The sequence below is a fragment of the Chlorocebus sabaeus genome, chromosome 12 (genome assembly GCF_047675955.1).
Source record: "Chlorocebus sabaeus isolate Y175 chromosome 12, mChlSab1.0.hap1, whole genome shotgun sequence".
In the NCBI taxonomy this organism is placed as follows: domain Eukaryota; kingdom Metazoa; phylum Chordata; class Mammalia; order Primates; family Cercopithecidae; genus Chlorocebus; species Chlorocebus sabaeus.
Window position 1 is genome coordinate 72,671,280 of NC_132915.1, and position 27,111 is coordinate 72,698,390.

The 27,111-nt window shown below is 34.6% G+C and overlaps 1 long non-coding RNA gene across 1 annotated transcript in view; it reads right to left on the reverse strand.

Moving 5' to 3' along the window:
* LOC140713084 (uncharacterized) overlaps nt 1-21,975 on the reverse strand; it is a 237,398-nt gene extending 215,423 nt beyond the window's left edge. The window contains exon 1 of the long non-coding RNA XR_012094942.1: nt 21,866-21,975. This is a non-coding gene — a long non-coding RNA (uncharacterized lncRNA). The remainder of the gene's footprint in view (nt 1-21,865) is intronic.
* Between the last annotated feature and the right edge of the window lie 5,136 nt (nt 21,976-27,111).

The following is a 27,111-nucleotide window of genomic DNA, read 5'->3' on the forward strand; positions in this document are numbered from 1 at the left end:
ATAAAGACTAAGGGAAAAAGTTTCCAACCCAAAGTTGGGGGAAACTCTTGTCTGTGAGCCTCATGGATTGAAGTTTAAATTTTTTGACAGAGACAGTCTTGTTGTTACTTTCAATGTCAGGAGAAATGTTCTACGTCATGCAACATCTCTCTGACTAGGCAAGCTCACACCTGTCCAGGCTCTGTGAAGGTAAGGTAGGGCCTACTAGCTGCAAGAGTAGCCACAGGTAGTAGGACTTGTACTTCCTCTGCATCATCTAGGAAATTTTAACAATATCCTATTCTGAGTTACAATTTCATCTCATCAATTGCCCTAGTGAAATGAGAATAGAGTCTACATAGTTCAAATGAAACTTCTACATGGAAAGCATTAGCATCCTAGGAAATGGCATGTATCCAAAAGCTAAAGGAGGTTACCAACACCAAGAATTGATTACAGATAATTCTGATGACCAGGAAACTGGAAAAAAACAGCCACTATGACACATAACAACTAGAATAGACCTGCGGAGCAAATAAAATTCTCTAGACATTCTCATATATATTTATGTTAGGATCCTGATGAAATGCTGGACTTTTTGTTAGAAGAAGATAGATCCTTGGTGACATATATTTGTGGTATTCATGGGAATAAGATTTCACAAGCTTGTGACGACTGGTAATCTCCAGGTAAAATTTTAAAAGGAGGAGATAGTTATAAATGCATATGGAAGTCAGCGCATTCAATATACTGGAGGTGAAGTTCTGAAAATAAAATATGTCATCCCCCAAAAGAAAATATGAAAGCATGTCACACAATGGTTAGGGTGAGGGGAAAATTAAATGTTACATGGGAATACATCTTCATTCAAGACTCCATGGCAGTGACTAAATATTCTAGTGAGTAAAGTAACACCTCTCCTCTACCTCTGCTATCTTATATAAGACAAGACACTTGAGGAAGTGTTGCTCCAAGGGCCCTGGAATTATCTATCATTGTAGTACAATATTCCCAAATGTAGAATCAATGAATAAAATTAAATGACCTTCATTATTAAAAAGTCACTCACTTTAAATTATAAAACTTAAGGAAAACTATACATATTTAGTGCAGTCCTTCAGACATTCTATAAATACTAGCTAAGTCTTTTCAAGACGACTCTCTTGAAAGAAAATAATTTTTATGCAGAATTTCACACTTAATTTTTTTTAAAGAAACTGTTTATTGTAAACATGTTCTTTTCTATGGGTCATTGCAACTTTTTTTTCAAGAATTGCTTTTAGCATTCCCTAGTGGTTTTGGCATAGTGTAGAGTCAATTCCAAGTTTTTTCACCTGTAAGTGGCTACAATAATTAATGCAGATCCAACTTACAGCATAGATTAGCTGTTTGTGGGTTAAGATTATTAGTAGTTATATTGATCTTCAGTCTTCCTTCTAGAAAATGACAGTGCTGCTAGCACTGAATAAAGATGGAAGTGAAAAATCAGCAGTCAGAGTGCAGGCTTACTGATTATATCATATTTTGACAAGCTCAATAAATATAGAAGGAGCATATTGATTTTGCTCCCTAATTTTCTCTTGTGCCTTCCAATGAGGAAGGTCATATCCAATGTACTATGTCACACTCTAACCTGGAACACTGTAACATCCTTAAACACAGACTTGACATGCTACACTACAGTTAGTTACAGAGAGGTCTAGTCAGGGTACTACCATAGTAGCTATATAGAATAATGTGAACATTATTATGTTCAGCCTTTTAGATTCTGTTGTTGAAACTGTTAAAAAATACATCTCTATCATATTTATATTTGCTATACATTCATATCTGGGGAACCAGTCCCCAATATGTCAATGTAGGTACTTTTCTATTTCCCTAAGTGTTGGCTGGTATGAGAAATAAAGGGAAAGAGTGCAAAAGAGAAATTTTAAAGCTGGGTGTCCAGGGAAGACATCACATGTCAGTAGGTTCCGTGATGCTCCTTGAGCCGCAAAACCAGCAAGTTTTTATTAGCAATTTTCCAAGGGGAGGGAGTGTACGAATAGGGTGCAGGTCACAGAGATCACATGTTTCAAAGGCAATAAAATATCACAAGGCAAATGGGCAGGGCAAGGTCACAAGGCCAGGGTGAAACTGTAATTGCTGATGAAGTTTCATGTCCCACTGTGCACTCATTGTCATTGATAAACATGTTATCAGGGTTCAAAAGCATTGAACCAGTCTTACTAGAATTCACCAGGGTGGAATTTCCTAATCCTAGCAAGTCTGGGGGTGCTGCCGGAGGCCAGGGCATGTTTCATCCCTTATCTCCAACTGCGTAAGGCAGACACCCCTAGAGCAGCCATTTTAGAGGCCTCCTCCTGGGAATGCATTTTTTTCCCAGGGCTGTTAATTATTAATATTCCTTCCTGGGGAAAGAATTCAGCGATATTTCTCTTACCTGTTTTCAGCAATAAGAGAAATATAGCCCTGTCCTGCCCGGCTCCCAGGCAGTCAGACCTAATGGTTATCTCCCTTGTTCCCTGAACATCGCTGTTATCCTGTTCTTTTTTCAAGGTGCCCAGATTTCATATTGTTCAAACACACATGCTTTATAAACAATTTGTGCAGTTAACGCAATCATCACAGGGTCCTGAGGTGACATACATCCTCAATTTACGAAGATGACGGGATTAAGAGATTAAAGACAAGAATAGGAAATTATAAGAGTATTGATTGGGGAAGTGATAAATATCCATGAAATCTTCACAATTTATGTTCAGAGACTGCAGTAAAGACAAGCATAAGAAATTATAAAAAGTATTAATTTGGAGAACTAACAAATGTCCATGAAATCTTCACAATTTATGTTCTTCTGTCATGGATTCAACAGGTCCCTCCATTCAGGGTCCCTGACTTCCCACAACACATTCAGAAGCCAAAAAAGTTTGAAATAACTACTCACATAGTTGCATAAAATGGCAAATGTATGTTGTCTGCTGGTTCAAAGTTCTTCCAATTGTAAGATTTTTAAATATCGACTCAGAAATGGGACTTTAATCATTTCAAATTGCGAATATTCACTACATTATTCAACATTCACTTTACGTAACATGTTGAAAGTCATGATCACTAGAGTTCACTCTAGAATTTAAAAATAATGCAACTATTCAAAGAACGGCCCTTTGTTTGTGGAGTTTAGGAAGAGACATTAAATCATAGGTAACAATTTTATCTGAGATCCTTGAAGCTTTTAGAAGACAAAACAACCGTTGTAACAATTAATTTCAAATGCTCAACTTTTTTATGTGTTTCCAAAGGCTAATATTTGACATTAACTTTGGAACTTTGGACTACATGAATGGGGTGTGTGTGTGTGTGTGTGTGTGTGTGTGTGTGTGTGTATGGGAGGAGGAGGAGGAGGAGGGGAAGGAAAAGATAGGGTTACTGCAACAAATACTTTTTGAATATACAAAAACAAAGTCAAATTCTATCCTGGAGTGGTGGATTGTTATACATTAGGTAGCAAACTTGCTCTCAAGGACATAAATGTTCTCCTGTGGCTGTATGTATATACCATCATGAGAGCACAAGATATAGGTTTTGAGAGGCTAATTCAAGGTATTAATGGCCTTTGAAATTTATGAGAGATTACAAACGAAAGAGGGCTCCTGTTTGTGAAACAATATTTTCCCTAGCCACTGGAAGCAACTAGAAGTTCAATAAAGAAGTCACCCACAGGGAATTTCTCAAGAATTAACATGGTCAATAAACTTTAAATATAGTAATGCCTGGTTTATACTTTATGGTAATTTCCAAACATTAAGAAAATATATTTAATACACATAGAATTGACACCTTGGGCAAAAGAGGTAGGTGTCATTTTCCATATTGAAAGAGTAAAGCATGCTGGGGAAAAATGCAGTAAGAGGGAAAGTAAGTTATTAAATCGTCAATAATAAATGGCAAAAAGGCACTGAATAGCAACATGAAAAGCAATGACTCAGAGAAAACTCGTCTTTAAAAATGATTCTTCAGAATTATTGGGGCGATCCTGGACTATTTGTTCTCATACCAAATTTGTACTCAGAATGTTGTTTAGATGTTGACAGAAAGCGGGCCTTCATATGGCTTACTAAGTTATTGATTTTCAGGGCAGGCTTAGTCTTGATAACATTCCATTCATCTATGGACTCATGCATATATCATTCAATCCATGGAAAATGTCTATATAGATTTTCCTTTAAAATTCATGCCATATGTGAATGCTTATCACCACCTTCACCAAAACCCCTCCCATTCTCTCATCTACACCTGAACTGTTGCAATATAGTAAATTCTCTTTACTTTCTTCTTACACCCCACTTTATTTCCCTTATGGCCTTGTATACACAATTAATGTTTTAAAAAATAAATCAGGTTTTATTGTTTACCCATCCCAAATAGTTTTATTCCTTTTTACTCTTAAAAAGTAATGCAAATAACCTAATTTGCAAGGCTCTAGTTTCTGCCTAATGACTTATCACTCTCTCTGATATTGTCTCCACTCCAGTAATACAAAATTTCTTGTTATTTCTCAAAGACTCTTAGTAAGGTTTTTATGTTTGTGTTACTGTCTGCATTGTCTCTTCTCAGATTTTCCTGTGGATTTTACCTTTACATGGCCCAAAACTCTACTCAAAAAGTATCTCACTGGAATAGATTTCCCATCATTCTCCTTACTTTTTTTATTTTCTTACAGAGCACACATTATTGATTTTCTTTTTGCTTTTGTGGTAACTTTTTCATTTGTCTTTAAATTTTAAATTAAAAAAAGGTGAAAGAGAACTTCAAGGAATTCCTCAATGTCTTTACTCAGATTCACCATTTATATTTTGTCCATTTGCTTTTTCTTTGTTATTTTCTTTCTATACCTATATCAAAAAATGAGTTTCATGTTTATTACTTTCAAATCATGATCCATATTTATATTTTGGAAATTGTTATAATAGTTATATTTTTAAAATGCCTTCACAATTTAATTCTGAATCATCCATTTAATTATCTTGCCTCTTAATTCATTTTAAAGACTGCCCAGTTTACCTGGACAGGTCCTTTGTTGTTGTTGTTGACTGCTGATTCCAATGCTTAAAACAGGAGGGGCATAATAGAGCTAGAGTTAAAAGCACAGGCACTGGACCCCTGGCTTGATTTTACCACCTCTTCACTGTGTACCTTATCGAAAGTGACATAAATTCATTGTGCCTCAATTTCCTCATTTCCAAAGGGAAAACAATAATACTCATTTCTTAGGGCTGTTCTACGATAGAATGAGTTATTGTGTGTTAAATGTTATAAATACAGTCCTTGGCATATAGTAAGACTTACATACCATTGAATAAACTCAAAAGCAGATAACAGGCATTCAGCAAATATCTGTTGCATGAATAAGTTTGGTGATATACTATATCAGTAGACTGCACAAAAATCCCAGTTGCTTACAATAAAATTTTAAAAGGATGAGCCTGATCATTGGTGTGGAGGGAGGGGAAATTCTATACAGGCATTCAATGATCCAGGATAAGAGAGGCTTTGGCATTGTCAATGCATAACTTCCTATTTACTCTAGATATCAACGTACCACCTGTATATAAGGAAAGGGGGAAAAGAAATGAAGAATTTCATGGAAGGATTTGTACACTAAGACTGTAATAAGAATAAATACATTTTATTCATTTTTCATTGGCCAGAGCTCAGTCATATGCAACACCTAGCCATAAAGGAAGATGGTGAATGTGGTCTAGTTATGAGTCCAGAAGTAACAGAAAATTACTGTTGTGAACAACTATGCAGACCCCAAAACCACAAATAATTTGATTAAAGAATTAACAAAGATTACAATTTGTATTTATTACATCATATAAATATAGAAACTTTGAATGTATATTGAAAATTACAACTATTAAAGTAGCGGATTCCTGTAGCTAACTATAAATTACTTTCTTCATAATGATAACAAACAATGACTCAGTGCTGAGTAATCAAGGAGAATACAACAGCTGAGGCAGTAAGAAGTAAATGGTAATATCTTTGGGAAATGGTGAGTGATACAATGTAACTTGAGTCACAGGATAAATGAAAGCATTTATTAGGGAAGAAAGGTAGATAGATATCTAGACAGATCTAGATAGATAGAGATAGAGATAGATAGATCTCTCTGTATATATCACATTGTGTCCAAAATTTTTTTATAGTCTAAAAGTGTAAAACAGTTTGTACAAAATCTCTTTTTGACTTTAGTTAGGCTTCTATCCCCTCTTTCCACCTATCTATCAAAAATGTTCTTGTCAAGGTTACTATGCTGAAGTAAATGGACAATTATTAGACCTACTTATCTAAAAATATATCCAAAGCATGATTACAATGGTCATTATAATGATAAGCAATGATGAGTTCATTACATTTATATGCAGTGTGATCATCATTAACTCTAAATTTGTACGCCCTGCAAATATCAGGAGAAAAAACTCACACAATGCAAACAGATAGAATGGCTGCCCTGGTGTGTGAATAACAGCCTTGGTTTTTCTATCACATATAGGGCACAACATTTCCCTTTATGTAAAACCAGATGCAATTGTTATGTGGTTCTAGTAATTGAGTATCACGGAGGTAAGAAATGGACATATATTTGAGATTGGGAAAATGAAAGAAAAATGTCCATTAATTTTTTTAGAAATTTCAATTACCCTGAAAAATTTCAAAATACAAAATTAAAACAATCCACCCTATTGACTTAATTTGATCATATTCTGTTAAAAATGATGATGGCTGTGTAATTAACATGTGTTATCCTTAAAAACTAAAGTGAAAATTGTGGGTATATCAATTTGTCATGGCAAACCATGGAAAATATACAGGCACAAAAAAATCCCACAATTTAAAAATTCCTAACATTCTTTGTGGTAAAGAAAGGACTTCCCATTTTATAAATTAAAATACTGATGTAATTATTAAAGCAAAGGTTGCTTGATGATTTTTTTTCTGAATCGCAGCTTGTATTCTTTAATAATTAAAAATGATCCATTGGTGTCTATTCTCTCCAACTAAACTTGTCTCTTTTGCTCACATTGATAAGCCTCATATCTAGCCCTTTAACTGATTTGAGCTCAGATTTTTATCCTGAATCACCCCATTAACAAGGTTGAAGTTTTAATCCCACAAGGCTAATGCCATTTGGAACACATAGGTAGAAGACTTCTTAACAGAAAAAAAATGCCAGAGAAACTGTTTGTGAAAAGATAATGATTGAAAAAAAAAAAGGAAAGTAGAACTCCTTGTGTTGAATGCCCCCTACGGCCTAATTAATGGGGTCATACACCCATTTATTATGCTAATTATATTTTCTCTTTTATTTTCTGCTCTCTTATATACAGTAATTGGTAACAATGGGTCTCTTTTGTGCCCTTTATTTCTTGTGGTTAAAAATAAATGAACTATCTTGTTCTTGTAATTGAAATTAAAAGAAATGGACTATAAGTAATATCATAATAAAAGTATTATATAATCAATTTCTCCTTATCTATGGATGGATCAGGTCCATTTAAATTTTCTTTAGCAAAGTACTCTAACTTCCTTTTGCACACAAATATTTTTAGTATGTGTTTTTGAATGCACTCATATAATTTTAGCAGAAATGTTATGTAAGTAAACATCAAAGTGAGCCATAAATATGTGATGTAATTTATTCCACTTAAATTTAAACATCCCATTTATTTTTCCCCAAAGACTCATTTTGCTAAAGCCTCTTTTTATTAACTAGCGTTTAATAGTTATAAAATAAACTTCCATCATGTCTATATTTTTATGTCACTGAAACACAAGATGGTTCCAACTAACACGTGAAAAATCATATACTGGAATTTAGCACAGCAAAAGACACAAAGCAAGTGATTGGTGATTATTTTTTCTATTTCTCACAAGTAAAGAATACAATTCTTCCCAAGAAATTAATGTTTTCATTTGTCTGAATGTATATGATGTGATATTTTAAATTAAAGACTATTTAATTAAATTATATGTCTGATTCTCAAAAACACTAAGTCTCCATTAATGCAATGTTCACTCACTGCTGAGGTTGTCATGCCAGGTTGGCCTATTTTGACATTGTATTATTACTTGGAAGTTTCTTCAAAAGGAATTTCCATTATACTTATTTCTTGTATGTCAACTCTATATTGCACCTTTCCAGTTTAGAGAACAGTCTCAGCTTCAGACTTCCTGTATTCTAACACAGGCTGGATGTATAGAGTAATTTTATCCCCCTAAGTTTCTCTTCCATTGTCAATAAAATAATAATAGTACCTTTCATAGGTTTGTTATAAGGATCAAGTAGAATAATTTTTATTTAATGATTACTTCCACAGTACTTATGTGTTAGATATTTACTACAAATATTATCTAATTTAATTCAAAAATAACACTGTTATTATTCTCATTATGCCATGTCAAGAGATTGAGGCACAAACAGATTAAGTAATTTGTCTAAGATCTGACAGTTACGTTTCAATCCAGAGACTCTGTTTCCAGTCTCTGCATTTAACGGCTGTGTCACTCATTTGCTCTCTGACCAAGATGGCCTCAATGTTCCCTTAAGCTTGATTAAACTTTAGAAAGACTTCTTTCTGACTATAGTCAACTTACCTCTCTTCTCTTCAGGTATTTCTGCCCCCGCCCCCTCCCCAGGGCCCCACCCACTGTCAGTCTTTGTGAGAGGATAGAAGCCTAACTTTGATAAGTGGTAATTAGCGAATACATACGAGTTGCCTAATCACATGGACCAACCTACCCGCTAAAGTCCTCCAGTACTTTTCCACTAGCTTACTCCTTAAAAGTTTTCCTTCTTTTTACTCAGTGGGGAGTAGAATTCAGTCCCACTGCCCTACATAAAGCTATTGCAATAGTCCTTTTTTTATGTTGTAAGGCTATTTAGTTTATGTACAAGAATGTTTCTGACATTATTCAGAATGACAGAAACTTGAGAACAACTATAAAGGGAGTAAGGTTAAATATATCTGCACAGAGGAATCTTTTAGTCAATAGAATATGTCTAAAGAATATTTCAGCTATTAAAATATCCTCAACTCTATGTTGAGCATGTCCCAATTATATAAATGTATATGTACAAATAAACCCACTCCTTGACCACATAATTCTGCCTGCTTAATTAACTTCTCCCACTGCTAATAATTTTGTACTTCACTGGTACTTATGATCACTTGACCTGTTTATTTCCCTCTATCCTTAAGTTTCTTGCTACATTCACTTCACTATCAAATTTGGATTCAAAATCCCAGATTTCAAATTATAAGTTGAAACATTTGCTTTCTACATGCCATCAGAACACAGCTGAAGAAAACAGAATAGCCATCAGAATAACACCAATGTAAACACATTATTATCAACCCTAAAAGGGTCCTTAACACATACAAGATATCCTAGCATTTTTCTGACCACTTTTCTCTTTTCCAGTTCATGGAAATTTACATCATTTCTGCCTTCATCAATTTCTATCATTTCTGCCTTTCTCATCCTCAGCTAATTTTAAATCATGAAGAAAATATAGCTTCTCTTTTTTTTTTCCATTTTTCCAAGTTCCCTTGAAAACCCATCCCTCCCAGATTCTTACTCTGGCATCCTTGTTTTTCTAATGAATCTTCTGCTTCCCCCTCTCCACTGAAAGCTTTTCTGTAGAATTAGATTTATTCTCTTTTCACCTTTCATTCACGTCTTGAACTATTTCAATCATCTGGCCAAACCCCAAGCTTTCCCATAAAACTGATTTTGATATATTTACCAACAATTTACAATGGAAACTCACTTGTTACCTTACTTCTCAACTGCCTCTAGCAGAGTTAACTATACACCCTATTTTGAAAGTTTTTTCTTTTGTCCTCAAAAATACTAAATTCTGCTAGTTTTATATCTATACCTATCACAGTTTCGTCTCTTTCTCTTTGGCTTTCAGGAGTCTGCTATCTCAGAATGCAAGCGTATGCCCTCTTTTAATCATTTTTCACTCCTTCTTATTTGGTCTAACATGAATGACTTTAAATGACTTCTACATGCTGACCCCTTCTTTGTTCTCTCTTTTGAGTTTCAGACTGTACGTACAACCACCTAGGAAACAGCTGTACTTGGCCAGGCAAGATTCTTGGATAAAATCTTCTTTGCCCACTTAACTCCTTCTGGTACATTTTTTTTTTTTTTCTGTGACATATCATACAGCTTCTTATATAATAAGTGCTCTGAACACATTAACTACCTTGATCATTTGATTCCACATGAAAATATTATTGCATTTGCTTTTCAAATGTTCTTCACAGACCACGATTTCCAGTTAAAGGCTCCTGTCTTCTAAATGTTCTCCAGTACACTGCTATCATTGAAAATAAAGTGCCCATAACTGAAAACATTTCTCAAAATGTCTCAGGGAAGCAGAGAAGAAAGACTAGTTCTGCTGCCCCACTCCTACAGCTGATATTTCAGTTAATACATCCTTAGCCACATTACTATTTCTTAACATTGAATGTATGGTCAACCACGTTCCTAAAGCTATTTTTACATTTGTCGCTACTCAGCCATGGTTTCCATACTTTACGCACATTGATAGTGAGTAAATGGCTTTTTTGGAACTGCATCCAACTGCGTGCAATCACAGGCATCATAGAATCTATGTATAAATCCAGCACACAAAACTCTTCCTGTAAAAACAAGTTAAAAGTTGAAAGGTGGAAAATATTTTATTTTACACTGAGATGGACAATTAAAACGAGATTTAATTTTGTATTCAAACCAGAAACAGGCTCTTATGATAATTTTTTTTATTCTTCAATAATATCCAAATCTTAGTATAATTAAATCTAGAGGAAAAAATGGCTTGCTGTATTCTGAATTAGAGGTGAGTTGCCTGTGACACAAAGAGGTTAAAGAACTCCCCTGACATTCCATCAACCTCTAATTCTTACCTGCTTGACTACAACATTTTCTCAACTTTTAAAGGAGGATAATAGTAAAATAATAGCACAGACACAATAATTACATTCGACAATTTGTATGAGTTATGTGTACTTATAATAAATGTTACTTTCATAAAAGATTATATATGAGATATATATCTATACACCATAAACTTTAAAATATTTTTATTGAAATATAATTGGCATATTTAAAGTGGAAAAAAAATAAATGTCACTTTCTTCCCTCACCACGAAATAAGCCCTCTACCTGTGGTTCCTCTAACAATACCTCACTTAAGGAATTGTGGTTAGACCTTATGTCAGGATTTCTAGTGTCATAACTCCTCAAATCACCTTTAGAAGGTAACTTTAAAATTTAATTAAATTTACTAATACGAACTTTCTTTCAAAAGCAACATGTGACAATATAATAGATACACTTGGTAGCCTATAAACTAAACAAAGAATCAAACAGTGCATTGATAGGTACATAGATAAAACACATTTGGGTGAGATAAATAGAGTGAAATACTTCTCATTGCATTTCTACAATGGAATATTGATTCCCGTGTTTCTAATGTGAAGTCTGTGTATTCTTAGTGCTGTCCCTTTGTACGTGATGTGTCATTTTCCTTCTCCTGGCTACCTTTAAAATCTTTGTTGCTTTTGTATTTATCATAACTTTTTCACAATTTGATTTTGATCAGCCTGGGCAAGATGTGTGTGTGTGCGCGCGTGCGCGCACGCGCAAGTGCAATTGTATGATTTTTAAAATCAAAATCATATTTTGTTCCCAGTCACAAGTAGTTGTCTCTTATACTTACACAGATCACTACTAAGTTTGAAAAATCACAAGGAATTTTCCACTGATGTCATCCTCTTTATTTCTCTCTTTCTCTTTGAGCCTACCTTCTTTCTGGGACTCTGCTGCATTTGCATAAATGTTGCCTATTTTTACCTCCCTAAACTATAGTGTGCATCTGCAATTGTAACAGAACACAGGCTTTTTTTGCAAGCTATCCACAAACAGCAAGCTAGGAAACCATAGGCCTCCACTCATTTTTATTCCATTTACCAAAGATCACAGTCCTACAGTACCTGTTGTCCAATGACTAAAAGCTTCTGTTTCACATATTCTAGTTGTGTAATGGTGAATCTATGTCCTCTTCCTCAATCATGACAAGACGAATTTCACATTATCTATTATTTATGTATTAATTTTGAAACTTTTACATTAGGTACATATATATTTAAGAATGCCATGTCTTTTTGGGGAACCGACACCACTATTATTATTATGAAATACTCCTTTGTTATATATGGGCATTGCTTTTTCTTCAGTCTGCTTTTTCTGATACTAATATGCTTACTACAGTTTTTGTAATGTTTAGTAGCTTACACAGAATGTGTCTTTCTAAGCTTTTAACCTAGCTATAATTTCAAAATATTACTTAATATGAGTTTCCTGTAGGCAGCATATGTTTGTGCCTGGCCTTTTCATCAAGTTTGCCATTTAAATAAGATGCTTAAGCCATTGGAAAATTTTGATTATCAATATATTTGAGCATAAAGCTAGATAACCAAATTTTCTACAATCTTGATATTTGATTCCAATTTATTTTATCTGATCTTGGCTCTATTTTTTCTTTCCCTCCTACTTTTGGATTGAGTACATTTGTAGTCCATATTTTTAAAACTTACTATCTGTAGTTAATTTCCTTTGTTTTAATTTTATTGACTTTTTATAAATTATAACATATATTTTAACTTATTATACTTCATGCCCAAATATTATGCCATATCACATATAAATTTAGAATCTTAGGAGATTTCATTTATTCTTCCAATCTTTTTTCAAATTTTGGCATTTACTTCTATGTGTGTTTGAAATAAACCACAAACGCATTATTATTATTTTCACTTTATCCTCTCAATTGTATCTTTTTAACAACAGACTTTAATTTTTAAAGGAGTTTTAGACTAATGGCAATAATGAGTGGAAATTACAAGTTCCCCTATATCCCTAACTCCACACTGGAACAGACTTCCTCACTATCAACAACCCACACTAGAGTGATACATTTATTACAATCCATGAATCAATATTGACACATCATTATCAATTAAAGTCCATAATACGCATTAGGGCTTATATTTGGTGTTGTACATTCTATGAGTCTGGACGAATGTATAATGATAAGCATGCACTGTTATCATAGCATAAAGAGTGGTTTCACCTCTCCAAAAATCATCTCTACTCCACCTATTCATCCCTTCTTCCCTCCTAATCTCTGAACAACCATGGATATTTTTACTGTCTCCACAGTTCTGCCTTTTCTGTAATTTGACATGCTTTGCAAACAATATATATGTAGCCTTTTGAGGTCATTTTATTTCACTCTTTTTCATAGATTGTACTTTGGTGTTCCACTGAAAAAGTCACTGTTAAACCTAATATCATCTAGATTTTTTCCTGTTATCTTCTAGTAGTTGTATAGTTTTGCATTTTATAGTTAGGTCTATGATCCATTTGAATCAGACTTTATGAAAGGTATAAGGTTTTTGTCTATGATCATTTCTTTTTGCAGGTGGATGTCCAGTTGTTTCAGCATCATTTGTGGAAAACACTATATTTTCTCTATTGAATTGGTATTTAGACCTAGGCTCTGGGCAGGAAGCTTTGGTAATCTTGGTGAGGAAAATCTTCATATAGGGTGGTAGCCAGGCATGGGGTAATGGAGTCCAAAGCTATGGAGGAATAGCCAAAAGCGTTCAATACAGAGCATGACAAAGATCAGGAGGGAATCTATGTGAGAAGACGTAATAGTAAAGCGGTGACATGGCTTCCCAAACCAAATTTCTGTACTTATTCTAGTCCAATGTTGGTAAACATAATTTTCCTCATATATTTTGTCAAATTTACCAGTAGTTTAGGGGACAGTGCATGTCTTTTAGAAATTATTCCTTCAAGGACAGCAGCAGAAATCTCGTTTATATTTTTCCATCCATTTCTATGTATTTAAAGCCACGAATTAAAAGTGATACTGCCAGGGACAATCCAACAGTTTTATGCTTTTTGATATTTCTCTCTTCCACAGCATTGAGAAACCCAGCATTATCTTTAATATGTTAATTGACTTGATCCGTCATCCTGAATATAACCAAACTTTTCCTCTTTGCCAATGCATTCCACACTGCACTGAGGCTCTGACATCCACTCATATGCCTCCTCCACATGGGAAAATCCTCATTACCCCCATTAGGATGTTGACATTCCACAGCAGACCACCCTCTTCAGCATGGGCACCTTCTTCCTCTTCTTCTTCTTCTTCTTTTTTTTTTTTTTTTTTGAAATGGGGTCTAGCTCTGTTGCCAGGCTGCCATGCAGTGGCATGATCTCAGCTCACTGCAACCTCCGCCTACAGGTTCAAGCTGTTCTTCTGCCTCAGCCTCCCGAGTAGCTGGAACTACAGGCATGCATCACCACACTCAACTAATTTTTGTATTTTTAGTAGAGACAGAGTTTCACTATGTAGGCCAGGATGGTCTCCATCTCTTGACCTTGTGATCTGCCTGCCTCGGCCTCCCAAAGTGCTGGGATTACAGGAGTGAGCCACTGTGTGGAACACTGGTGCTTCACAGTGGACCTTCCCCCAGGAGGCGCAATCTCTTGGTACCAACTGAATTCTGTCCTTTATTTTCTGTCTCCAGTTTTGGATGTTTTTGTTAGTCATTCAGACTCTGAATTACTCTTCGGAGCTGCTCTCCCTCATGAATACCTTCCTCACCATGGTTACATTCTGGGACCTTTCGTTGTGCCTTATTCCTACATAGATGCCCTCCTCTTCCTCCTCATGCTTTGAAATGTCACCTTAGGGTATCCCTCCTTGTGAAAGTGTTTCACATAGTTCATACTCCAAGACCCTGTGTCTCAGTATGACTCTACGTGAAGACCTCCCTTGCCATGCTTGAGCTCCGATACTTCCTGTCAGGCCACAACTTCACAATGATACCCTTCTCCCCTGTTTAAGTTCTGACTGTTCATGCTAGGCCACCTCAAAATCTGTCACCCCATTTCAGGCCACCTCTGTGAGCTGTCATGTATTATCCAATAGGCCACACTACTCTAGGCCTTTTTACAGTATGAATCCTCTCTGCGACTCTCTCAGGCTCTGACAACTCACCCTCAGATACGGATATTTCATTTGTGTTTGCTGTTTCACAATAGGTAGCCCCCTTGCTGGACACTTTCCTCACCCTGTTTTGGCTCTGCCATTGATGTTGGGACTTCTCTAGGCATAGGCCACCCTTTTCCTGTATGTGGCACTGCCAACTGGCACCAGCTACCCATATTCTTCAACAAGCTCTTGAGTACATGTGGGTTCAGATTCCCCTTACTAGAGGGACGCTTTCCTAATTCCACCTGGACTCTGACTACCCATAACAGGTTGCATCCTGTATTGACACCTTATTCGCTCCACTTACATTCACAAATTCCATGCCAGGTTGATTCTCCATATGGATAAACTTTGTACCCTTATTTGACTTTGACACCCCATCCCAAGTAGTCTCTCAATGTGGATGTCTGTCACTCCACTTGGACTCTGACACCTCAAGCCACGATACCCATGCAAAGGATGTTCACTTTCCTCTGGCCCCAAATAATGGATTTAACATTGAATCATTTATGAATGGAAGGGAAAGGAGAGGAAGAAAAACAAATAGGAAAAAAGATACAGGAAAGAAAACCCCATGATCGTATTTGAAGGCATCAAATTACATAATCTAATCTAGGCAGTGTATGCAAAGTTAGATGAATCATTGAGTTGTATTTTGAGTCACTGTGTATTTATCCCTCTTCTACTTCTAAATTTAAAAATTTCAAAAATCCACTATGTTTTTATAGAAGTAAGGTGTAATGTTTGTCAGGAAACGAAGAGTGTATGCTTTTAAAGAGCTTATTTTGATTCTTTAACTAAAACTTATTTAGACTTGCTGGCAAATACAGTTGCTTAATAATTTAAGTAAGTTAAAGAAATCCATAGTTATTTAAATTAAGTGACTATACATGTCTTTTTGTACTTGTACTATAGAAAATTTACAATAAAACATATAGTAAATTAAGATCCAAGTGACTGTCCATAATTGGGTGAATCTATTGATTCAAACTTGCTATGTGTGAGATAGATGAAAGGTTTATTGCAGTCTCTCTCATTCAAACACAACAAAGGCTAATAAAAAATGAAAAGAATAATTAGTATTAGTGAATTCATATTTGTGGAAATATAATCAACAATTTTTTGAAACACATCAAATTGACATACCAAGTATTAAGCTAATTAAAATTTGTGTATTATCTTACAATGGGGATAACTCACATATATCACATATATAGCAGGAAAATATATTTACTGTATGGAAAGAGAGCCTATTGTCTATGTGCTCCCAGTGACTAACTGAGAAGAATAAGTTAATTATTTGAACCTCTTTATGCTTTCTTCCTTCCTTCAGAACCAATTACAAAAGTACTACATTTTACCCAGGAGACTTTCTTTGTTTCTGTCAAATATTAAGGCTACCAGAAACGAATGAAATTTTTAGCAGGAGGATGGTAAATGTTCTGTTAGTTTTAAGAAGTGATGGCATAAGCCATAACTGCAGAGACAATGAGTTATTTCTGGTGGAGTTTAGTACTGGATGATCCTGCATTGACAGTTTGCATTTGGTCTAATTGGGCAGAGCTGTAATTTAGAGTTGACATAATGTGGTTTATATTCAATTCCTTATAACTCAATAGGTAGAAAGGAGAAAATTACAAATAAGTTTTGCTTCCACAAGTGTAGCCTGGTCTCCATAAGATGTGGATGGGCTCAGGGGTGGTTAAAGAAGTAGAATTAAGTTTAGTGGGCATTATTGTCTAAGAGTGTTAAATTGTATTCTTACATGTTGGAAATTATTCATGAAATCGTTAGTTTTCCCTGCTAGAAGACAAAATAATTTCAGTTAAACTTATATAAAATAAAATTAACATTTTTGAACATGTAATACATGTCAGATATGACATAGAACATTTACATATATAATTTAAATTTATCTTCACATTTAAATTCAGTTTATAATCCATCAAAGGGATATAGGCAACAGCTGACAAATGCTAGCACTGAAACTGTAACCTAGATATGGATGATTTCAAAAATACATTATCTTTCTAAAGAACTATGTTGGTAAGTTTTCTAACTAGCATCGTCAATTTGAGCTTACAGTTGCACGTTAAGCAAATGAAAAGTTTTTGTCATAAAGGGGTTCATATTCTGCTTAGTTTGTGTTCTTTAAAAATTTCTACGTGCATATCATATCAGTTAAGTCTAAATCTTCAAACTGCCATTGTGACTCATTGATTCAATCAATACAATCAAAGCAGTGGATAATTTATAAATATACGTTACTATAGAATTATGTCAATATCGTATGTTTGGGCCATCCAGTTGCTCAAATTGAGTAAGAAAGTAAAATTCGTTCCAATACCACTAGATAGACATTGCCTAGATGACTTAAATTTCTTCCAAAACATTCATCTTTAACATATATTGACTCAATTCTTTAATATCTACAGACACTAGATACTCATTATCTTAGGTAGCAGACATACTTGGATCCCTCTGGCATAAAACCTTGCCTTTACTTAAATGAAAATCTATATTTGAAATACTTATCTAAAACAGACATTAATCCCCTTGCTCATGACAGGCTTTCAAATACTGAAGAGATACACCTAATTCCCTTGTGAGGCCACATTTGCTATTTTAAAATGCCATGCTGCCTTCCATAATTCGTCTTGTGAGATAGTTTAGAGTCCCTTCAATTCTTCATTTTTATCTGAATTAATTCCTTTTTTATATACCTGACATTGAACGAAACATTTGAGGAAACGTCATACCCTTAATTCCCACAGCTGGCAAATCATGTCATTTGTCACACACAATTATAAATCCATTGAAAAATTGTCATTTTGTAGTATCTACAGAATCTATTAAAGTGTGTATATATATATATATATATATATTTCATCTTTTTCACAGTTAACTGGCATATTACACATTTTAAAACATTACTGATTATGTTACACTCTTAGTTAACTGTAAGTAACAAAATTATAGATGACATAGATGAGTAGTTAATATGAATGTTTGCTCTCAGGGAGTTATATTAGCGAAGAATGAACGTGTCAGTTTATGCAAACATTATTTTAAAGCTGAGTTAGGTGAGCAAGTAATTTATACGGTTTTCCTACAATATTTTCATCTTAAAGATTCAATATGCTTTTCCCAGTAATGATAAAATGGTTACATAGTTCAATAAAGAACTACTAAGGTCAAACCTCATATAATAAAGATACTCAAATTGTTCTTTTAAAGCTTCTTATCCTTTTATGATTTTTATTTGTGCTAGGAATTTTAAATCAAAAACAAATTAGAATAAAATAAAATCCAATTTTATGGGCCACAGAGACCATGCAATTTCATTTATCATTACAGATATTCTCCCACTTAGATCCCTTTTGTACATTTTCTTCCAAGAAAATATCTTTTTCTCCAGCTGCATCAGTAAACTAAAGATGTAACATTGTTCAATTTTTCTTGTGTGTGCTTTGCTTTCACCTGACATCAGGTGAAGTCAGCTGTCAATCTGCAGGACACAACAGGAACAAATTCTTGCCATACTGAATGTCTTGACACAGTTATTGTAATGTTGATGAAAGCTTTATCTGGAGAACACATTTCCTGAACACTTTCAAAATTAGTTATTGTAAAATGTTGTGTGTTTTTTTCACATAGATTCTCATATGAAGCATTCTTGTAAGCTGTACTTATTTAGTTCTTGTCACTGTACTTATTTAGTTCTACATTTATTACTAATTTAAAATTAATGTAAGTATGTGGTCTTATAAATAACCAAAATGTAAGTGATATATTAAAATTAATTTAGTTTTTTCTTCTGCAACAAAAGAAAGAAAATATAAATTTGCATATTAGCCCTGTCACAACTGATATTAAATATGGCTCAAGGACCAAATAGAAAAAGAAAATATATACTAGGTTACATTATAAAGTTATATAAACCTTTGTGCTTTAGAATCTAACTAAATACAATTCATATGCTACACATATTAATAACATATTTCAAATATGAACAACAACATAGGAAAATAAAATATGTACTTAGAAAATGCACTCTGTTTCTTTTAGATATTGTTTTATCTGCCTATGGCACCCCAATAAAAAGCACTTCTTGTCTTATTTTATTTTCAACAAATTCTAAGTTATAAAACAAAGAAAACTTCAAAATTAGCGAATCACAGTGTGCGCCTCTTCAACTGTTATGGTATGAGATAGTGACTATATCTGTAATTAAATCTCAGTCACAAAAGTTGTCAGAATTAAGGGGATAGAGAACAATGGAGTCCATGACAATCAACATGGTGAAAGAAATTAAGTTTCTGGAAAGCGATAATCTATATAAAGAAAAATAAGTCAGGATAGATGACATTATCTAGCCACACTCTCTGACTCTCCCACATACTACTAAAGTGTGTATTTGAGTAGTTCAGAGTTAGATGAAGATGATTTTATGTTCTAATTCATTTTTATCTTTTCCTAAACATGTTTCCCCATCCCCTCATCTCTCATTACTCATTGCCATTTATCCTACAGATTCTATTCTTATTGTTCTACTTCTTTCCTCAGTCTTTCTTACTTCTCTCTTCAATTTTCCTACTTTTCTCTCTTCTGCTTCTTTTCTTTAACAAGACCAAAGTGGTGATTTGGCAGAGAAAATCTTTCCTCTCTTTTAATTTACCTATGATATAATTAATCTAAAAGCTCACTTAAAAATATATGTGAGTCTCAATGAATACGTTCTTTCTTATTTTTGAGAGTGTATTACATCAGTGTATTTAAAGGTACAGTTAAATAACAGCATCTGAGTCAGAATTTTTTAAAACAAAATAATTACAATTACAATATATTTTATGTTAAATTAATTAAATTTTTAGGCACTTGAAAAAATTTTATGATTATCACTGCCAAGTGGTAATTATAAACCGCCAAGTAAAAAGAGATCAACAGGCGATCTCAGTAAACTGTATTGAGGAGGGTAAAGGCTATGGTCAAAACATGACTCTAAGGCTGAGCATGGTGGCTCATGCCTGTAATCTCAGCACTTTGGGAGGCTGAGGTGGGCAGATCATGAGATCAGGAGATCAAGACTATCCTGGCCAACATGGAGAAACCCCGTATTTACTAAAAAAAAAAAAAAAATTAGCCCGGTGTGGTGGTGCGTGCCTGTAGTCCCAGCTACTCCGGAGGCTGAGGCAGGAGAATTGGTTGAACCTGAGAGGCAGAGGCTGCAGTGAGCCAAGATCACCCCGCTGCACTCCAGCCTAGGTGACAGAGTCAGATATTCTGTCTCAAAAAGGCGGGACACGGTGGCTCACGCCTGTAATCCCAGCACTTTGGGAGGTCGAGGCGGGTGGATCACGAGGTCAGGAGATGGAGACCATCCTGGCTAACATGGTGAATTTTTTGTACTAAAAATACAAAAAATTAGCCGAGCATGGTGGCGGGGTCCTGTAGTCCCAGGTACTCGGGAGGCTGAGGCAGGAGAATGGCCTGAACCCAGGAGGCAGAGCTTGCAGTGAGCTGAGATGCGGCCACTGCACTCCAGCCTGGGCGACAAAGCGAGACTCCCTCTCAAAAAAAAAAAAAAAAAAAAAAAGAGACTCTATCTCAAAAAAACAAAACAAAAAAGACTCTAATTTGATTGGAACAAACCTATTAAGCTCTTTGTGCCTTATTTTTATTTAATATTATATGAAGACATGTATTATCTACATAATTATAAGCTAGTTATGGTGCTAAGTATGAAGTACCTTATAAAAACTGAAAAACACAACCAGCCATGGAGTATATTCTGGTAAAGAAGGAAAAGAAAGGTAATCTCCATTTATTCCAAAATATCTCTTTGTATGAAATCATATATATCTAGTGGTCATATTTGTACCTTTAAACACATGAAAGACATTTTAGAAACACCTTCAATACTTTCTTAACTTTTCTATTACTAAATTCTGCTCACATCATTGCGTCAAAATACATTTAGTTTTCTTTTATAGCCTTATGCCATGGTTGTTTTTACTTTTGTTCGGTCTTGTTCATTAGAATATAAGCTCCAAAACATTGAAAAACATATCTCTTTAATTCGTCATTGTATATCCAGAAGATAACAGAAGGGGAAAATGGACTAATGAAAGTAAAAGCATACACACACAGCCTAATTAGGTAATGGCAATGTGAAATCACTCCAAACAAAAATGAAATGCAATGCTTTGTTATCAATTAGTAATTCTTTAGGTAGCTATTATATGGTTGGAGGGAATAAACTTGCTTTCAAATACCAACCAAAAGATTCTTGAATATTAATTTAACCCAGCAAAAACAGAAAGAAAGTCCAAAACATAAAAGGCACAAACGCCTGCAACCCAGCTCTCATCTAGGATTACCCTATTTCTTATCAGTTAGATAAGATTAGTTTAAATACACATTTGAGGTCTTGTGGAAAAAAATAATGTCTTCTCCAAGATTTCTACAAGTAAGTTATGATCAGATGGCCACCTGTGGCTCAGTTTCTTTGTTTTATTTAATTCTCTTTCTCTGCTTTCTACTCTTCCCTTTTTAGTAACAATTTCAAGTGTCAGTAGTACCCCCTTGCCCTGAAATTTCCCAGCCCCTCAACAAGATCAAGCAAATATAAATGCAAAGAAATCCCACATGTTTGCAAGACTGTAATGATCTGTCAGTCATAAAAGAGGAGTTATGTTAATGAACTACTAAGTATTATTCACAAAATACCTGTTTTCTGCAAAAGTCTTCAGAAGCACATTATCCACTGGCCATATGAAGCTCTGTTATGTCGCTGGCTCTTGTCTGCTGAGCTCCATTTTGATTGCATATTTCCTGCACAGAACTTCCAAATGTGTTCTCATTTATTAGTCCCTAAGAGTCTCAGCTGGAAGGCTACACTATTACAAAATGTTCAGTTACGATAAATGTAGAAGACCTTGTACATCTTTTGCCAATAACAAGGGAAAGATTATTTTTTCTCCTCTAAAATAATCCATCTAGGATAGAAAATAGTAATATTTTAAACCATTATTTCTCATTCAGGTGATTTAAATAATTTATAGTGTCGTACATGTGACTGAAAATTGTTAGACTTATTATCTGAGCTCTGACCTTCATTAACTATTGAGGTTTAGGAAAGTTGTAGTAAGCAGAATAATGAACCCCTAAATATGCCCATGTTCAAATCCCTGGAACGTGTGAATATGTTACTTTACATAGAAAAGGGTGACTTTGCAGGTGTGATTAAAGACCTTGGGTTGAGGAGATACTCCTGGATCATTTTGGTGGGCCCAGTAAAATCACATAAATCCTTAAAATAACCTTTTCTACCTAAAGTCAGAGACAGAAAGATATGTGATGTTAAAATGATCAGAGACATACAGTGTTGCTGACTTTGAAGACAGGAAATAAAGGCCATAAGTCAAAGAACGTTACTGACCTCTACAAGCTAGAAAAGCAAATAAAACATATTATCTTCTAGAGTCCCCTAAAAGGAACATAGTCAAACTGATGCCTTGATTTCATCACAGTGAAACCTGTGTTGAACTTCTCACATATGGAACTGTAAGGTAATAAATTTGTAGTATATTTCATAGCAGTAATAGAAAACAAAAATAAAAGTCACTTTTTCCTTATTTCTTCTTCATGTAAAAAGGTAATTAGAATAAAAACTCTTTACAAACTACTCAGATCTTGATTTGCTGATGAATATGCCTACAGTGGTAATTTTGGGAGATTAAGCTTTATTATTTCCCGAAGGAATAGGTGGGAACTGAGGAACCATCTATTAATATTGTCAAAGAAAAATAAAAACATTGGACCCCCAATTCCCTATGCCAAAAGAAAACAGTTAAGCTGAAAGATGAATCATGGAATAGGCTGACCTTCCTTTTGTTCCTAAGCAGATAACTACAGATGAAAGGTTAAATACCTCCACAAGTAGCTACTCTATGTTTACTTTATTTTGTGTAACATGCTCATTTGCTTAGTGAGACAGGAATATGTGATTGACTACTCCCCTACCTTCTCCTTCTTTCTCCTTTAGTACACTTTTCGTCTTTAAATATTGAAGCCTCAAAATCATCTTTGGAGAAAGGCACAGACCACAGACTCTTTTTGTGATTCCATGTTTATTGTTTCAGGTATGTCCTTAATCTTGGCAAAATAAACTTCTTAATTGATTAAGACCTGTCTCAGACATTTTTTGGTTTATAATATAAACCCATAGTTATTGGTAGTTTTTACTCGAGAATTGCTATGGTCTGAAGTTTCCCCCAAAATTCGTGTGTTGGAAATGCAATCTCCGACAGTGTTAGGTGGTTGGGCCTTTTGGGAGGTGTTTAGATAACGAAGGTTTTACCCTTACAAATGGATTAGTGCTGATATAAAAAGGGCTTGCAGAAGTGAATTCCCTCTCCTCTGCTTTTCTGCCAAGAATACAAAGTTCATACCCATCTTGCCCTTTCACATTCTGCCATGAGGGAACACAGCAAGAAGGGCTTCCCTAGATGCCAGCTCCTTGATCTTGGACTTACCAGCCTCCAGAGGTGTAACATAATAGATTTCTGTTTTTTATAAGTTACACACTCTCTGATATTCTGCTATACTCACACAAAATAGACTAAGACAGAAGTCTATCTGAAATGTACTATATACCCAGGTACTTCCTGTAGCAGAATCACTGAGATCAGTAACCTCCAAACCAATATTTCCTACTTTAAAATAGCACAGCTTTTATAAAAAGTTTGCTGACTATTATATCTCTATGAGATCTTCTCATAGTTGTCTATTGCTAAATTGGACCCTAACCATCTTAATCCTGCCTGAAAATTAGAAAACCTTCCCTCTTTATGGGTTAGTAATGGATTTTAATACAAAAGAAACAGGGAATAAATTTCATCAGTCATGATTTACTTGCCAGAAAAGTGGAATTATCCCATTTGTCCTTGAGTTTCTGTGCTTGTGGGAAATAATTGTTATTATTGTCTTTTGTTCCTTACTGACACAGAACCAGAGGACTCTCCTTTCTCCAATCTTTCCAAGTATTCACTTGCCCATTTTGAGTTAACTCTCAAGATAGGTACAATATCCATCTCTTACTTTTGTAGTTCTTTGAAGAAGGTGATTCTCAAAAATAATTTTCCCACTACAAAGGTATGCATTTATAGCTTTTAAAACTACAAGCATGGCCCCTTTGCTTCCCTGACCTGCTGTGGCTACACGCATTTTCAACACATGTGATATAATCCAATGTATTTTGTGCTTCAGAAAGCAATTTTCATGCCCATAGCACACCCAATGAGCATACTAATAACTTCTGTAAGTTTAAAACAATTGTCAAGGAGTGTTATACAGTGAATAACAAATAAACTTTGTATTCTGCCTTGTATAAACAGCTGAGATTAGCAGCCTGGGCTTAATTCAGGTAAATCACAAAAAGTAAATGAAAAACTATACTCTCAAATAATTTACCAAGAGCATTTAAAGTTACAATTAAAGCCCAGATTGCACTAAAACAGGCAATTACAATTTCCATTTTAAACCTTTTAGCCATTAATGTTTATTAACACATCTAGAATTGCATTCATTCCATTAACATTCTTTGTGTTAGGAACCAGAAAAAGAGTAAAAACAACATATAAAAGCTAACATTGTTGCGGAACTTAGTGCCTCGATTTGGCTTCTATTCTTTCTATTCAGTTTTCAACATATTTGACCTAGGTACTTGCATTAGGAGTAGACAACGTAACCTGATGCTACATCAGCTCCCTGGTTTGAAGTGGACCCTCCTGAATCAAACCCACTTAGTTGGATTTAAGAGTTGGCATGTGGGGTTTATGAAAACATGCAGAACACAATGACTAAAGGACGTGGTTCGAAAGAACAATCTCTATGTAAAGTTGTAGGAACAGGGCCACTCCATAGAAACGCAATGGAAATTACTTTATTAAAAATAAGGTGCCAGGCGTGGTGGCTCAAGCCTGTAATCCCAGCACTTTGGGAGGCTGAGACGGGTGGATCACGAGGTCAGGAGCTCGAGACCATCCTGGCTAACACAGTGAAACCCCGTCTCTACTAAAAAACACAAAAATCTAGCCGGGCGAGGTGGCTGGCGCCTCTAGTCCCAGCTACTCAGGAAGCTGAGGTAGGAGAATGGCGTGAACCCGGGAGGCGGAGCTTGCAGTGAGCTGAGATCGCGCCACTGAACTCCAGGCTGGGCAACAGAGCAAGAGTCTGTCTCAAAAAAAATAATAAAATAAAATACGATAATACTTTTTATTTTTTTCATTTATTCAACAACTATATACCTAGAATCCATGATTTGCCAGACACCAAAGTGCATGTAGGCAATGAAGATGTCAGAATTTTCTTAGCAGTGATCATGGCATCAGACATCAGTGTGTTGATTAAAGGAAGGCAATTGATGTCAATAACTCAGACATGACAACACTTAAAATCTATTATTAGCAAGTTTTTAGAATACAACATATTTTATTAACTGTAGTAACCACTTTGTACAACAGGTCTCTTGAATTTTTTCCCCTAGCTACCTGAAATTTTCTATCTTTAGATCAACATCTCTCCAACTGCCCCCTTACCCCCAAAATCCAACCTCTGATAACCACTATTCTACTCTCTACTTCTATGATTCATCACAAAAAATAAAAACTATGTGAGGTAATGCATTAATAATGCATTAATTAGCTTGATTTAGCCATTCCACAATGTGTGTGTATATATAATTATGTTATATAAATATATATTAAACATTATATATTTTAAGCGTCATGTTGTATGTGAAAAATATATAAACTTGTATTTGTCAGTTAAGCAAATTAAATATGTAAGAATAGATAAAAGGAGCTTAGAGATACAGAAACACTGGAGTAGGGCCAAAACTCAGCTAACTTAACAATACATGGTAAAGCCTGAATAAATGAAATAAAGCAAAGTAGAATTATCAGAGCTTTTAAAATGTTGTTAATATATTAATTCATATATAACTCTTGAATTTTGCAGTACTATACTTTCAATTCCTCCCTCCCATTTTCTGTGCTATTTTATATATTTTACATTACCTATATTCTAAAATCATCATATTAGTAAACAATTTTGATGATAATGAAACCTTTCAGCATTTGTCTCACAGAAAGAAAAAGTATTTCACCTCTATAGCTGAAAGATATTTTTGCCAACTAGAGAATACAGAATTGAGAGGTGTCTTTTTATTATCATTATTCTTTTAGCTCTTTAAGAGGTCACTGCATTGTTTTTTGGCTTGTGTAATTTCAAATGAGAATTCTACTTTGATTTTCTGTATCTAAGCATATTTTTCTTCCAAATACTTTCAATATTTCCTTTTAATTTGGTTCCAGGTGTTTGACTATCACAATTTTAGGTTTTTAAATTTTATTTATTCTTGAATTTCTCTTGTTGGGTCCATAGCTTGATATCTGTGATTATTTTTTGAAAACTCTAGGCTTTTTATTGATATATAAGAGTTAGACATATTTATGAAGTACAGTATGATATTTAGATACATACATACAATGTGTAATGACTAAATGAAGGTAATTGGGATATCCATCACCTCAAGTATTTATCATTTCTTTGTGTTAGGAAAATTTCAAATATTCTCTCGCAGCTATTTTGAAATACAATAAATTCCTGTTAATTATAGTTGTGATACTGTGCTATCAAACAAGAGAACTTATTTCTAGGCCCTTATATCTTCAAATTTTTCTTTTGTTTTATCTCCATCTTTTCTTCAGTGATTCTTACTAGATACATGGTAGTATCCCTCACCTCTTTAATGCTGTTTTTCCCCTACTCCTTTTTCTATTTATATCTCTATTTGAGTAGCTTCTATTTCACATCTGCCCATTTATGCTGTCAAACTTTTCCCTAGTTATTCTAAATTATCTGCCTGATAGTTTTAATATGGAATTCATCTCTGAACTTGGGGCCTGCTT